We start from the raw sequence: 14,611 nt of genomic DNA, 5'->3' as shown, positions 1-14,611 counted from the left end.
ATGTCTGCATCGGGTATTATACAGTGGACTCCAATTTAAACCAGGGTTTTAAACTTGTATTTTTCCTTCTTTAGCTGATTCCTGGTCTGAAGTTTAGGGGGAAGAAGGGTCTGTTGATTTGTTGTTTTATTATCCATGTTCTACTTTCTTAGGTCTTCCCTTTGGTCTCAAGTGGAGTATGGAGTGCTGATGGGGAAAAATGAGAAAAAGAAGAAAAGAAGACCTGCTTTCCTTAGTTATTGCTGACTTTGGCAGTTGAGTGACTCCATCATTATCATTACATCAAAATAGACATAAAAATGGAGGCTTGTTTGGAAATCCTCCTGCTGTAAGGGCAATCTCAGGGTTTTGCTCCCCGACAGGTTTCATGAATGATCTTCCAGCTGCACTCATGCTCCTCGTTAAATCTTCTTCCCCCAGCTATGCCCTATGGCTTCTTTCTGTTGGGCAAGAGGCCAGATCTTTGGTGCAGCTTGCAGTCCTGCTACAGACCCACTTGGCCAGCAGAACCCCCCTCAACTGAGGTGTGGCTGACCCATGTACTGCCAGTAATGTCTCCTCCACTGTAAAGATCTTAGGGACATGTCAGATTGTCTCCAAAGGTTTCTCAGGCTTAGCAGTCAGACGACATGCATACATACAGCTGGCATTCATATTTATACAGCTCAGCAAGTAGCTAGCAGAAGGTGAAATACCTATTTCCTTTCCTTCCTGCAAACCTCAATAGTTACAATTTGATTTCTGGTAACCTCTTTATTTAGCTAGGATTCGGAGGAAATACTACCCTTTTCCTTATAGGAATTTATCACTATTTTATTTTTAAAATTTTAAATGTTNGGAGAGAGGCAGGGAGAGGGAGAATCTGAAACAGGCTCCAGGCTCTGAGCTGTCAGTGCAGAACCTCATGTGGGGCTCAAACCCACGAACCCCGACATCATTACCTGAGCTGAAGTCAGACACTTAACCTACTGAGCTACCCAGATGCCCCATGGAATTTCTCACTATTTTCAAATAACAGATTTTTTTAATGTTTATATATTTTTGAAAGAGAGAGACAGAGCTTGAGTGGGGAAAGGGCAGAGAGAGAGGGAGACACAGAATCTGAAGCAGGCTTCAGGCTCTGAGCTGTCAGCACAGAGCCTGGTTCATAGCTCCAACTGACAAGTTGTGAGATCATGATGTGAGCTGAACTCAGACGCTTAACCCCACTGAGCCACCCAGGTACCCCTCTAATAACTGTTTTGCATTTTATTTATGTTGGGATCTTGAGGATACCCAATAAAAATTATCTCTGTTTTCTGAATGAGCTATGAACCAATTGAGAAGTATGACAGAGAACCAGGAAGATGAAAGCCTAAATCAAATCTTTATTAATGACAAAGATTGAAGTATATGGCTTAATGTGAGGGCTCAATGAGTCCTCCTAATACCTCACACCGACTCTAGAACCAAACAGATGTCCTAACTTGATCATGGACTTCCTCTTACTTCTCTAAGAGGAACAAAGTAGGAACTAAGGTCAGTATCGTGAGTATAGTAAAATGGTACAGAGAGGCCAGAAGTGAGGTGGTAACTGAGTGTCCTCTTGGAAGAGATTAGCAAAAGAGGAAAGAAGCATTCGCCTTAATGATTACCTAATTTCTTTGTGTCAAATAATAACAAGGAAACTGAATAATTAATACATAGAATGGCAAATGGTATTATAGTAGTATACACTAGATATCAGGTTAGTGCAGAACATCTAGTCTAAACCGGGAGTGACCATAGTAAGCATATAATGACAATATTTGACTGTATTATGATTATCTAAAATTTAAACAATGATTTGATGCCAGGCATACTTTATATATGAATAAACTAAAGCTCAGACAGGGTGACTTCCCCAAGTATGAAACATGCAGTAAGTGGTAAAATTAAGATTCAAATTCAGATTGGTCTGATTCCAAAATCAATGCCTTTAAGTTTTCTGAAATGATGCTTTTACTGAATCCTAAAGACCAGTAGGAGCAGTTAACTAGATTAGAAAAATGGGAAAGAAAACTACAATAAAATCAGTGTATCTTTTAGCATTTACTAAAACTTACTGGCTTAAAACAGGGGTCAGGAAACTAAGGCAATAATACTTTTACTATAATTGTCAATTACATTTAAATAAAATTTTATTGGCACACAGTTATATCCATTAAATTATCTATTGTCTATTGCTGCTCTCTTGCTTACAGCTCTACAGCTGAGTAATGAAAACAGAGATCAAATGACTCACAAACTCAAAAATATTTTCTATATAGTCCTTTACAGAAAGTTTCCTGACCATGGTTTAAAGTAATACATCTAAATTAATTCTCATAATTCCTTGGGTGGTTGGGTAGTTCTTTTGGTCTGATTCAGCTCATCTAGGGCTGCATGGACAAAACTAGTCTTTGGTACAGAGTATAAGAGTTGAAAAGACTTCAACTGGGCAGGCTGATCTCTGCTCAGTGTGGTCTCATCTCTATGCCAAGAGAGTAAGTCGCATGCCCAAGAACATTTCAAGCCTTATCTCACATCCCATCTGCAAATTTCCATTAACCAAAGCAAGGGACATGGTTATATATTTGCTCCATCTGGCTTTCTCTCTGTTAAGCCTACTGGGTTCAGAAAAAGTCTTAACCGCTTAGTGGAAGTTTGAACAAACGTATATTGCATTAGAGACATGCACAGAGGAATGGAATAAATTTATGGACATTTTTGCCATTTACCACAATGGTATTTGGGGAAACAATATAAGGTGTTCAGAAATGGGGCTTGCTCTGCCTGGGTTATGTGTTTAATGGAACAAAAATGTTAAGTGATATGTCTAAAACCCACAAAAACTTTCTCAAGTAAGATATTCATAAAAAAAAGAAAGAAATGAAATACTTCTTTGTAGAATAGGAAACTCACAAAATGCTTAACAGTTACCACTGGCCTTTGTAAAGAGTGTTCCTGGGACTATTAGCAACCTGACAGGATGATTCATGAGAAATCAGCTTTCCATCTGAGCAGAGGAATTTCACAATGTTCCTGTGGTCACAATGGGCACTGAGGAAGGCTCTGGAGAAAGTCACTTTTTTGCTGGACCTGCTTGGTGAGTGGGGAATCAGAGTTTTCCAGGTGGAGGGATAGGAATAAATTCATGTTTGATACACAGGGAGATAAAGAAGAGCGAGAGTCCTGACAAGAGACACCGAGTCTCCATGGAAAGAGCATGGCCTTCCAGGGTCTAACAGCTCCTGGGGTCTGATAGCAGTTCTGGTGCCTCAAGTGCAGCGACTAATAATGAGGCCTTAGAATAAGGACCAGTTATTTCTTTCTCAAGAAAGTGTGTATTATATTCCCAACCCAGTCTGCCCTTTTCTGTTTCTTTTGTACTCATTTGTTTTCCTATTCATTTTTTCCTTTTTTTTTCCTTTTTCTCTCTCACAGCTTCTCTTTACCCATGTGTTCTGATTCCTCCTAAGTGATACTATTTATACTCTTAAAATGCTTCAAGTTCTAAAAATTTCATGGTAAGTATTCTCCGGAAGTCTCATTGCAAACTACTTAAGAGGGGATGTGGTTTAGTTAGCCAGACACAGTGTACTTTAGGGTATCTCTTCAGATCTCATAGTTGTGATACTGACTCTAGACTGCTGCCTTTCGGTCCAATGATGTCATCCTAGAGTAAAAAAAAAAAAAAAAAAAGAAAATCCCAAAAAGTGATCTCTTTTAGAAGGAATTCCTCAGAAAGGTCTTGTTTTACAAATCAGCCATTTCCAACAACTATGTCCCAAACAGGTTTCATTTTGCCCAGACTAAAACCCTCTGGGTGGGGTGCACCCTGGCAGGGCCTGGGAAAATGTAATGCCTTGGTTGGTTACCTCTTGCCCATTAACACTTTCTCAGTCTGTGCTTGTAAGTGTATAGACAGTTTGTGTGTACCATATCATGAAAAAGGATGGAGAACACTGAGTGTGCTGACCTGATGTTTCCTTGGCTTATCTGCTCAATTAGAGTGTCTGATAGCTACATAAAGCTCAAGACCAGGTTCTTCAAGTGGATAACTTTCACATTTTTCCCTATAATTTTGTACCATTTTCCCCCTATTAAAAATATGTTTATTTTTGAGGGAGAGAGAGACATAGTGTGAACAGGGGAGGGGCAGAGAGAGAAGGGGACACTTAACCTGAAGCAGGCTCCAGGCTCTGCGCTGTCAGCACAGAGCCCCCCATGGGACTTGAACCCACGAGCTGTGAGATCATGACTTGAGCCGAAGTCAGATGCTTAACTGAATGAGCCACCCAGCTGCCCCTGCAACATTTTTAATATTTAGCATTTAAAGCTTTTTAAAGTATGTTCCTGAATTTTCTCACTTAGTTACAACATATCTCACTGCTGTTATTTCGACCAAAATATGGTTTCATTCCTCAAGGAAAATGCAAGCCTTGAGAAAATGAATGTTTCCTCCCACTCTTCCTGTATCTCTCAGAGTTCTTGATGTTGTATGAGGCACAGACTAAACATTTACTAATTACTTTTTGAATGGAATTAAAAGCTTGAAAATAGGATGGGGAGGACTATACATTTTTCCCATATGAGTATCAGTAAAGCAAACAGTATAGACCTGCTTTAGTAATTTGAGTAGTTTGTCAACAATTGTGTACATTAGGTAAAACAAATAAACAAACAAAAACGTTTTCAAGTCCTCATTCTAGGACACAGTGGCTAGCTAAACCTCCTGAGACTTCTCGAATTTCAGTTTAAATAGATGATGCTCAAAGAGTAAATTCTTCAAATAGGAAATTCCTTCACATGGTTAGCTTGATTTCCAGTTCATTATGGAAAGTCTCCTTATTCAGAGGTGCCATGATGACATGGAATACATTGAATCTAATCACATTCAGATTAACATCAGCTCATTTACTGCTGATAATCTTATTTTTCTCTACTGCTATCAATCAAGCTCCTCTGGGGTCGTCTCATGTTTTAGCAATTCATATTTCACCATTATGATGTTATGGCTATTAAATATGATCCCCAGATTCCTGGACAATGTAATCTTGAAATTAGGTGAGATATGTAAAATTGCTTAGATCTGTGGTCAGGGCTACCTTATTTTGCTTGGAAAATATCATGCATCCATGCAGCTTTTGAAGAATGAAGACAAAATCATTAATCTTAGGAGTCCCACTTTATGTTAAGTGGATATTATAATTATGAAGCCATTCTTCTGAACTAAACAAAGACTGAATAGGAAAAACACTGGTGAAAAAGTGAAGAAAAGATTACTGTGGGAAACATTAGGATGTTTAAATCCCTTACGTCTCTGTCCCTATTTCTGTCTTGGTCTACAAGCATGATGAAAACCCCAGGGCAGAAGTTTTATCTTCTTCCTGCTCCCAAATAACATGGCTGTTGTGACGATGGTCAGTATTCTGTGATAAATGTTCTTAACCAGGGCCCATAAATAGTTTCAATACAGCAGAGAAAACCTTAGAATTGTACTCATAGTTTTCTTTGTGTCATTTATTGAGAAAGAATCCATAGATTACACCAGCGTCTCTGAACTAAGCATATTATGAATAACACTCTAAGAGTGTCTGGATGGCTCAGTTGGTTAAGAGTCCAACTCTTGATTTTGACTCAGGTCATGATCTTGTGGTTGTGAGACAGAGTCTGGTGTCAGGCTTTGCACTGACAGGGTGGAGTCTGCTTGGGATTCTCACCCTCCCTACGTCTCTGCCCCTTGCCCCCACTCATGCTCCCTCCCTCCCACTCTGTCTCTCTCTCTTTCTCTATCAAAATAAACTTTTTTTAAAAAGGGCAACATTCTATAAATGTGTTAATCAATACAAAATATAATGTGAGCCAAAATTACAGGCAACATATATAATTTTATATTTTATAGTAGTTAAACTATAGAAGTAATAAAACCTGTAAAATTAATTCCTATAATCACTTTATGTATTCTAAGTATGTTTAAAATATAATTTCTCTATATAATCAATATGCAATTATTAATAAGATATTTTTCACTTTAGGCCACAAAACAAGTCTCAACAAATTCAAAAAAATTAAAGTCATACCATGCATCTTTTCTGATCACAATGTTATGAAACTAGAATTCAATCACAAAAAATGAAGTCTGGAAAGAGTAGAAATACATGGAGATATAATAACATGCTACAAAACAATAGGTGGGTCAACCAAGAAATCAAGGAAGAAATAAAAAATTACATGGAAACAAATGAAAATGAAAACACAATGACCCAAAATTTTGGGGATGCAGCAACAGTGGTTCTAGGAGGGAAGTTTATATCAATATAGGCCAATCTCAAGAAACAAAACAAAACAAAAGCAAAAAAGCCAAAAAATTCAAACAAACAAGCTAACACCTAAAGCAATTAGAAAAAGAACAATAAACAAAACCCAAACCTAGAAAGAGGAAGAAAATAATAAAGATTAGAGCAGAAAAAAGAATATAGAAACTAAAAAAGCAATATAACAAACCAATGAAACCAAGAGCTGGTATTTGAAAAGATCAAAAAAATTGAAAAATTACTAGCCAGACTGATGAAAAAACCCAAAACCAAAACCAGAAACAAAAAACAACCAATACCACAGAAATACAAAGAATTGTAAGAGAATACTATGCAAAATTATATGCCAACAAACTGGACAACCTAAAAGCAATGGATAAATTCCTAGAAACATATAACCTATCAAAATCTACCAAAAGCAGGAAGAAATAGAAAAATTGAACAGACCAATTACCAGAAAAGTAACTGAATTTGTAATAAAAAAAAATTTCCTACAAACCGAAGTCCAGAACCAGATGGCTTCACAGATGAATTCTACCAAACAGTGAACAAGACTTAATATCTATCTTTCTCAAACTATTCCAAAAATAGAAGAGGAAGGAAAACTTCAAAATTCACTCTGAGACCAGTGTCACCCTGACACCAAAATCAGATAAAGACATCATAAAAAGAGAATTAAGCCTAGTATCTCTCATGAATATAGATTAAAAAAAAATCCTAAACAAATGTTAGCAAACCAAATCCAAAGATACATTAAAAAATAATACACTGTGATCAAGTGGGATTTATTTCTGGGATGCAAGGGTGGTTCAATATTTACAAATCAATCAATGTGACACATCACATCAATAGGAGAAAGGATAAAAATCATATGATCATTTCAATAGATGCATAAAAAGCATTTGACAAAGCACAACACCCATTCATGATAAAAACCCTCTGCAAAGTAAGTCTTTACTTACTTTGGGAACATATCTCAACATAATAAAAACTCTTATATGAAAAACCCACAGCCAACATCATACTCAATAGTGAAAAACGGAGGGCTTTTCTTCTAAGGTCAGGAACGAGGCAAGAATGTCCACTCTTAACACTTTTAATTAACATAGTACTGGAAGTCCTAGCCACAACAGTAAGACAACATAAAGAAATAAAAGGCATCCAAATTGGTAAGGAAGAAGTAAAACTCACACTATTTGCAGATAACATAATACTACATATAGAAAACCTGAAAGACTCAACCAAAAACTATAAGAACTGATAAATGAATTAAAGAAAATTTCAGGATACAAAAATCAGTGTACAGAAATCTGTTGCATTCCTATACACTAATAATGAGGCAGCAGAAAGTGAAATTAAGAAATGACCCCCTTTACAATTGCACCAAAAACAGTAAGATACCTAGGAATAAATCTAACCAAGAGATGAAACACCTGTACTCTGAAGACTATAAAGCACTGATGAAATAAATTCAAGGTGACACAAAGAAATGGAAAGATATTCCATGCTCATGGGTTGTAAGAACAAATATTGTTAAAATGTCTATACTACTCAAAGCAGTCTACACATTTAATGCAATCCCTATCAAATATCAGCAGCATTTTTCACAGAACTAGAACAATCCTAAAATTTGTATAGAGCTACAAAAGACCTCAAATAGCCCAAGCAATTTTGAAAAAGGAAAACAAAACTAGAGGTGTCACAATTCCAGATTTCACATTTAAAGCAGTACAAAGTGGTAGTAATTAAAGCAATATGATATTGGCATAAAAATAGACATATAGATCAATAGAATAGAAAAAACCCAAAATAAACCCATGATTATATGGTTAATTAATCTTCGGCAAAGGAGGAATAAATCTGTAATGGAAAAAGACTGTCTCTTCAACAAATGGTGCTGGGAAAACTGGACAGTTACATGCAAAAGAAAGAAGCTGGACACAAAAATAGACTCAGAATGGATTAAAGACCTAAATGCGAGACCTGAGACCACAAAACCTTGGAGAAAGCATAGGCAGTAATCTCTAAATTGGCTTTAGCAACATTTTTCTAAATAGGTCTCCTGAGGCAAAGGAAATAAAAGCAAAAATAAACTATCAAGAAGACTGAATCAGAATAAAAAGCTGCACAGTGAAGGAAACAATCAACAAAACTAAAGGGCAACCTAGTGAAATGGAGAAAATATTTACAAATGATATATCTGGTAAAGGGTTGTATTCAAAATCTATAAAGAACTGAAAAAACAGCTCAAAACAAATAATCTAATGGAAAATGGGCAGAAGACGTGAACAGACATTTCTCCAAAAAAGGGAATACAGATGGCCAATAGACACATGAAAAGATGCTCAACATCACTCATTATCAGGAAAATGCAAATCAAAACTTTAATGAGAAATCACTTCACATCCATTAGAATGAGTAAAATAAGAAACACAAGAAACAACAGGTATTGGTGAGGATATAGAGAAAAAGGAACACTTTTTCTTCGTTGGTAGGAATGCAAACTGGTGCAGCCACTGTGGAAAACACTTTGGAGATTCCTCAAAAAATTAAAAATAGAATTACACTATAATGCCATAATCATATTACTGGGTATTTACTCCAAAAATACATAAATACTAATTCAGAGGGATATATGTACCCCTATGTTCATTGCAACATTATTTACAATAGCCAAACTATAAAGCAGCCCAAGTGTCCACCAATAGATGGATGGATAAAGAAGAGGTGGTATATATACACACAATGGAATATTACTCAGTTATAAAAAGAATGAAATCTGGCCATTTGTGACAACATGGACGGAGGTAGAGAGTATAATCCTAAGCTAAGTAAGGCTGTCAGAGAAAAACAAATACTATCTGATCTTACTCATATGTGGAATTTAAGAAATAAATGAGCAAAGGAAAAAAAAAAAAAAGAGAGAGAGAGAAAGAGACCAACCAAGAAACAGATTCTGAACTACAGAGAACAAACGGATGGTTACCAGAAGGGAGATGGGTGGGAGGATAGGTGAAATAGGTGATGGGGATTAAAGAGTGCATTTATCATGATGGGGAAAAACAAATATTTTTCATTCTTAGCTTTCAGAACCTGGTGTATAGTTTATACTTACAGCATATTTATTTGTGACAAAATGCTCATTAGCTATTATCTGCTGGCAATTCACTATTATCTGGCTGGGGACTACTATATTGGGAAGTGTAGCTCTCTAGTTTTCCTTTCGTGCTTTCTTTCCTCATGATATGTTTTCAAGGTTTTCATCCCACCCACAGGCTTTCAGTACCTCCTGATGTCATACTCCTTGCTCTCCCTGTCTCTATCTCCCTCCTTCCGTCTGAACTCAGAGAGGTCAACCTACTTCAAAGTGGTTGCTTCAGGAAAGCACTCTAAGACAAATACCTCATCCTGCACATAACAGTCTGGATGTTCAAACTATTAAGTTATTATAGCCAAAACCTAACCATTTATTATTCTAAGCAATATAATTGAGACTGATTTCCCTTCAGCCTTGTACCAGTATTATTCCAGATTTTTTATTCACTTAAAAAATACATTGGAATTTCTATTTCTGGTTGTGATGGAATTTAACAGTGCTTAGTGCTAAACCAGGTCTGGAACAAGTGCCCGTTCCAAAAACACTAAAAAAATTCATGATGCCTGGGACGTTGAGTAGAGGACAGAGAAGTGTGTTTTTTGCTTTTGTTTTTTGGGTTTTTTCTTTGCCTCAGAATGAGGAGAATATAACCCTAGACTAAATTCTGGACTTCTGCCTTACAAAGATTAAAAGACCTATAAGGATCAAACTCCTTCCCAAGTGAGTTAAGTGAGTCCCTTAACAAAGATCTTGAAAATGTTATAGGGATTTAAAAATATATGACCTCCAAGAAGGTCAATTCATCATGTCTGGCATCCAACCAAATATTACGCAGCAAGCTTTACTGCATGCATTAGTCCTAACGTGTGTGTGTGCGTGCGTGCGCGTGAGATCTTTCAGGTTTGCTATCTATAAGATCGTGCCATCTGGAAACAGAAACAATTTTACTCCTTCATTCCTGATGTACATGTCTTTTATTTCTGTTTCTTGCCAAAGGGCTCTGGCTAGGACTTCTAGCATTATGTTGAGTAAACAAGGTGAAGTAAGTATCTTTGCCCTGTTCTTGATCTCAGAGGAAAAGGCTCCAGGTTTTCACCACTGAGTATGATATTAGGGGTAGGCTTTTCATATATGGCCTTCCTTATATTGAGATACTTTTCATCTTTCCTGGTTTGTTGAGAGTTTTTATCATGAGTGCCGAATTTTGTCAAATGCATTTTCTGCAACTATTGAGAAAGTCATGTACATTTTATAATTTATACTGTTAATATGGTGTATTATATTAATTGATTTTCATATGTTGAACCATTCTTGCATCCCAGGGATAAATCCCACTTGGCCATGGTGTAAGATCTTTTTAATGTGCTGTTGGGTTCAGATTCTTAGTATTGAATTGAGGTTTTTTGCATCTTACATTTATCAGGGATATTAACCTGTTATCTTTTCTTGTGCTGTCTTTGTCTGACTTTGGTATCTGCATTAATACGTATACATGGAAATTGGAGGAAAAAGAATGTGATAAATTCATAATATTTTAATGAGGATCTATTTAAAGTATGATATTCATGATGTAAATCAGTTAATGACAAAGAAAATAGAAAACTGCACAGCTTCCATTGAGGTTAGAAAACATTGACACACACCTAATGTTTTTGCTTTATTTATGAGAAAAACAAGTGATGAGCTATTTATTAGGTAACAGACTTCTTCACAAGCTCAAGTTTTTTGAGCATTACTTTTTTTTTTTTTTTAAAGAGATCATTATGAGGCTTTGAAACCCTTGGTACAAGATCTTTTAGTGACTTTGTATGTTGTCCCAGGCCAACCAACTAGCCTCCAACTCTTCATTTGTAAATTAGAGATATTAAAATGTGCTTTTGCTAATGTTTTCAGAGCATCTCAGGGACTATAAAATTAAAGGCATTTGATGACATAGAAAATACTTTTTTCTTCTCTTTACTTCTTTTTTTCATGCACATTTGTCTGTGTGTTTGTGTGTGTGTGTGTGTTCATTTTCTTATTTGTGAAAATACCAAGTGCTCCCCTCTTTTGCTTTAGAGATTACCTTATGACCTGTGGTGGTAACAGACTAAGCCATTTAAAATAACCTTTTCTTGGTCTTTCCTGAAAGGTGCATACTTCATGCCTGTTCAGCATGGCCATCAAAAATTAATTCATGGGGCATGTAGATGGTTCAGTCAGTTAAGCATCTGGCTCTTGATTTCAGCTAAGGTTATGGTCTCATGGTTGGTGGGGTTGAGCCCCATGGCAGGGTCTGTGCTGACAGCATGGAGCCTGCTGTGATTCTCTCTCTCCCTCTCTCTCTGCCCCTCTGCTGCTCATGCTCTCTCTTCAAAATAAATAAATAAACTTAAAAATATGTTAATTCATTACTTGAGTTCCTAAACAAATGTAGTTCTTAGTGGCAGCAATTTATCATCAACTAGTTTTTCATGTGTCCCAACGAGAGAGAGACTGTTTCTGACTAGAAAAAATTTACCAACCAATATCAGTCTATTCTTCCCCCAGTTTTATTTATTGTAAATCTTACCAGTTAATTAGCAACATTGATATAACTAACTGACTCTCAACTTTGTTCTCATGTCCTACTAACACAATTTCCATCCTGTTTCTCTGATTTTAATAAGATTATTTTATTCTGAGTGGTGATTTCTCCCAAATAAATCCTATCTAATTTTTGATGCCATGCTTNTACCTCAACATTTTTTTTTTTTTTTGCAGGATGTCTGAGACATCCATATTTGGAGAAGATTATTTCTTTTTTAATAATTCAGAAAGGATATTTTAATCACTTTTATTGTGTTATATTTATGTTTTATTTTATTTATTTTTTAAGTTCAAAAGAAACTCTTCAAAAATACACAGTAAGTGAGAAAATAAAGGGAAACATAAAATATTCTGCCAAGTTATTTACTTTAAAATGTCCTATCTGAATGAGGGTCAATGAAAGCTTACAAAAATTGTGATACGTTAGAAGACTATGTCTGTGAGATGGGCTTTTCTTATACACTATTATTTATTTACTTTTACAAATAGGCAACGCTAAGTTTTCTGATTGATCCCTGGTCCTCAGGCACTATAAACAACTCTAGTCTTTATTGGAAAACATTTATTTCAAACAAATCTTAAAAGTTTCTAACTCTCTAAAAACCATGAGCTGTATACATTTGTCCCAAGAGAAATATTATTGGAAACACAGATAAAATATGGTTTCCTGACAAAATATTTTATAAATGAGGTATATAGTTTGTCAATTCTTATTTTTAGTTATTCTCAGATTCTAAGTATTGAATTCAGACAAGCACACACATTTTACAATTGTGCATAATGTTTGAATAGCAATTTACAGTTTACAGATCACTTTCTTTGGTTTGCTGGCCACAGAGCTCTTATGACATGAATGAGAATATAATTAGAAACCTTAAATTACTTTAATAAACAATTTAGTCAAGAGCAACATCCTAATTTAGAGTGGATGAAGTGTAAGTTTCATCTAAAATGGTGAACTGTTAAAGAACAACAACAACAAAAAATCAACAAAAAACATACCATTTGTAATGCTGCTAATTAACTTCCTTTGATGCCTAAAGAAAACCAAATACCAAGAGGAGTCTTTACTTTTGCTGTAGCAAATGTGATTGTTCAAGTTCAAAATAATTATTCAACAGAAAATTATTACACAATATTAAGGAGTTGTATGATATAATAAAATGATAATAAGAAACATAAAAAACATATAAAGTCAATAAAATATCTGAAAAAAGATTAGAGGAAAAAATTAAAATGTAATTAAAATAGGTAATGTATATTTTAAAACTATATATTTCATTAGAGAATAGCTGAATCTAGTATAGATTCTCAGAATCTGGTATAGCTTTAAAGGGCATTAAATACAACAGTGCCAGTGTTTTCATTTTCAGATCAAGCAGACTTTACCCACATAATAACTAAGGTTTTTTTCTCATGGCAATTCAGACTGCTAGAACTAAGAAATCTAATATCGTGACTATTCTAATGAGTATTCAGTTGTATATTCAACATTACAATAATGAGTAATTGTAATAATTTATAATATCATAATGGCTTATAATATTAACTTTTATATTGAGGTGAAGACACTTTTCTTATCCCTTTAATAGATTTGTAGAGCTGGAAAAGTAAGTTCAAGTTCAGTTTTCCAAAAACAATCAAGATCTAAATTTTAATTTGTGTCCAAATAACATAGTACAATATTCTGAAAATACCATTATCTTAACTGTAGGAATTCTCTTTTCCTTCTGTTATGAAATCTTTGTATTAGCTTCTTCACACTCACTCATGAGTGATCTCTGTGACACTGTTCCTATAAGGAATAACCTGTATCCAAACTACACAAGTAGAATCAAATCAAGAATTTTCAAAAAGTTTTAAGGGCTTCATGTATGAAGTTTAAACTGCTATTAGAATTGCCTTATTTGTAAGACAACCCTGACCACTGTCCTAACTTTTTAAGTAAATAATAAAACTGCTTTTGTGGCAGATAAAATAATGGCCCCCCACAGGTCTAATACCAATCGCTAGAACCTGTGAACAGGATAGGTGACATGGCAAATCTACCAGAAATGGTAATACGACCCTTGCTCAGAAACCCAGAAATGATAGTTTCTCTCTCTTTGTTCCTCCCCCCCACTCCTTCTTCCTTTTTTCCCATACTTAGTAGTTGATACCTATTTATTTTGAAGATAATTACCTCTATGTTGATATAATTTCAGCCCTTGCTTTTAGAGTTCCTCTAGACTGCAAAAGTGCTGCACCTGCTCAGACTCTGAGTTGGCAGGAGTTTTGAGTGTGAGGTCTTCCTACAGCTTTCTGTGAGCTCCCTACTCCCGACTTTGGTAAACTTTCAAATTTGGAGTGTTTTATTAAATATTTTTAGTGGTGTGTCTACACACCTTCTTTCTTTTGAAATACTTCTCTTTCTTTAAGTTTATTTAATTTGATAGCGCTCAAGTGAGGGAGGGGCAGAGAAAGGGGGAAGGGAGAGAATCCCAAGCAGGCTCTGCACTGTCAGCTCAGAGCCCTGTGGCAGTGGGGCTTGAACTGTGAGGCGTGACCTAAGCCGAAATCAATAGTCTGACACTTAACTCCTTAACAAAGCTGCCATTTATACTCATTTCTGGGGCAAAGTCTGCTGGTG

Source organism: Crocuta crocuta, unplaced genomic scaffold, assembly GCF_008692635.1.
Source record: "Crocuta crocuta isolate KB4526 unplaced genomic scaffold, BGI_CrCroc_1.0 scaffold78, whole genome shotgun sequence".
Taxonomy (NCBI): domain Eukaryota; kingdom Metazoa; phylum Chordata; class Mammalia; order Carnivora; family Hyaenidae; genus Crocuta; species Crocuta crocuta.
This window is presented reverse-complemented; position numbering follows the sequence as displayed.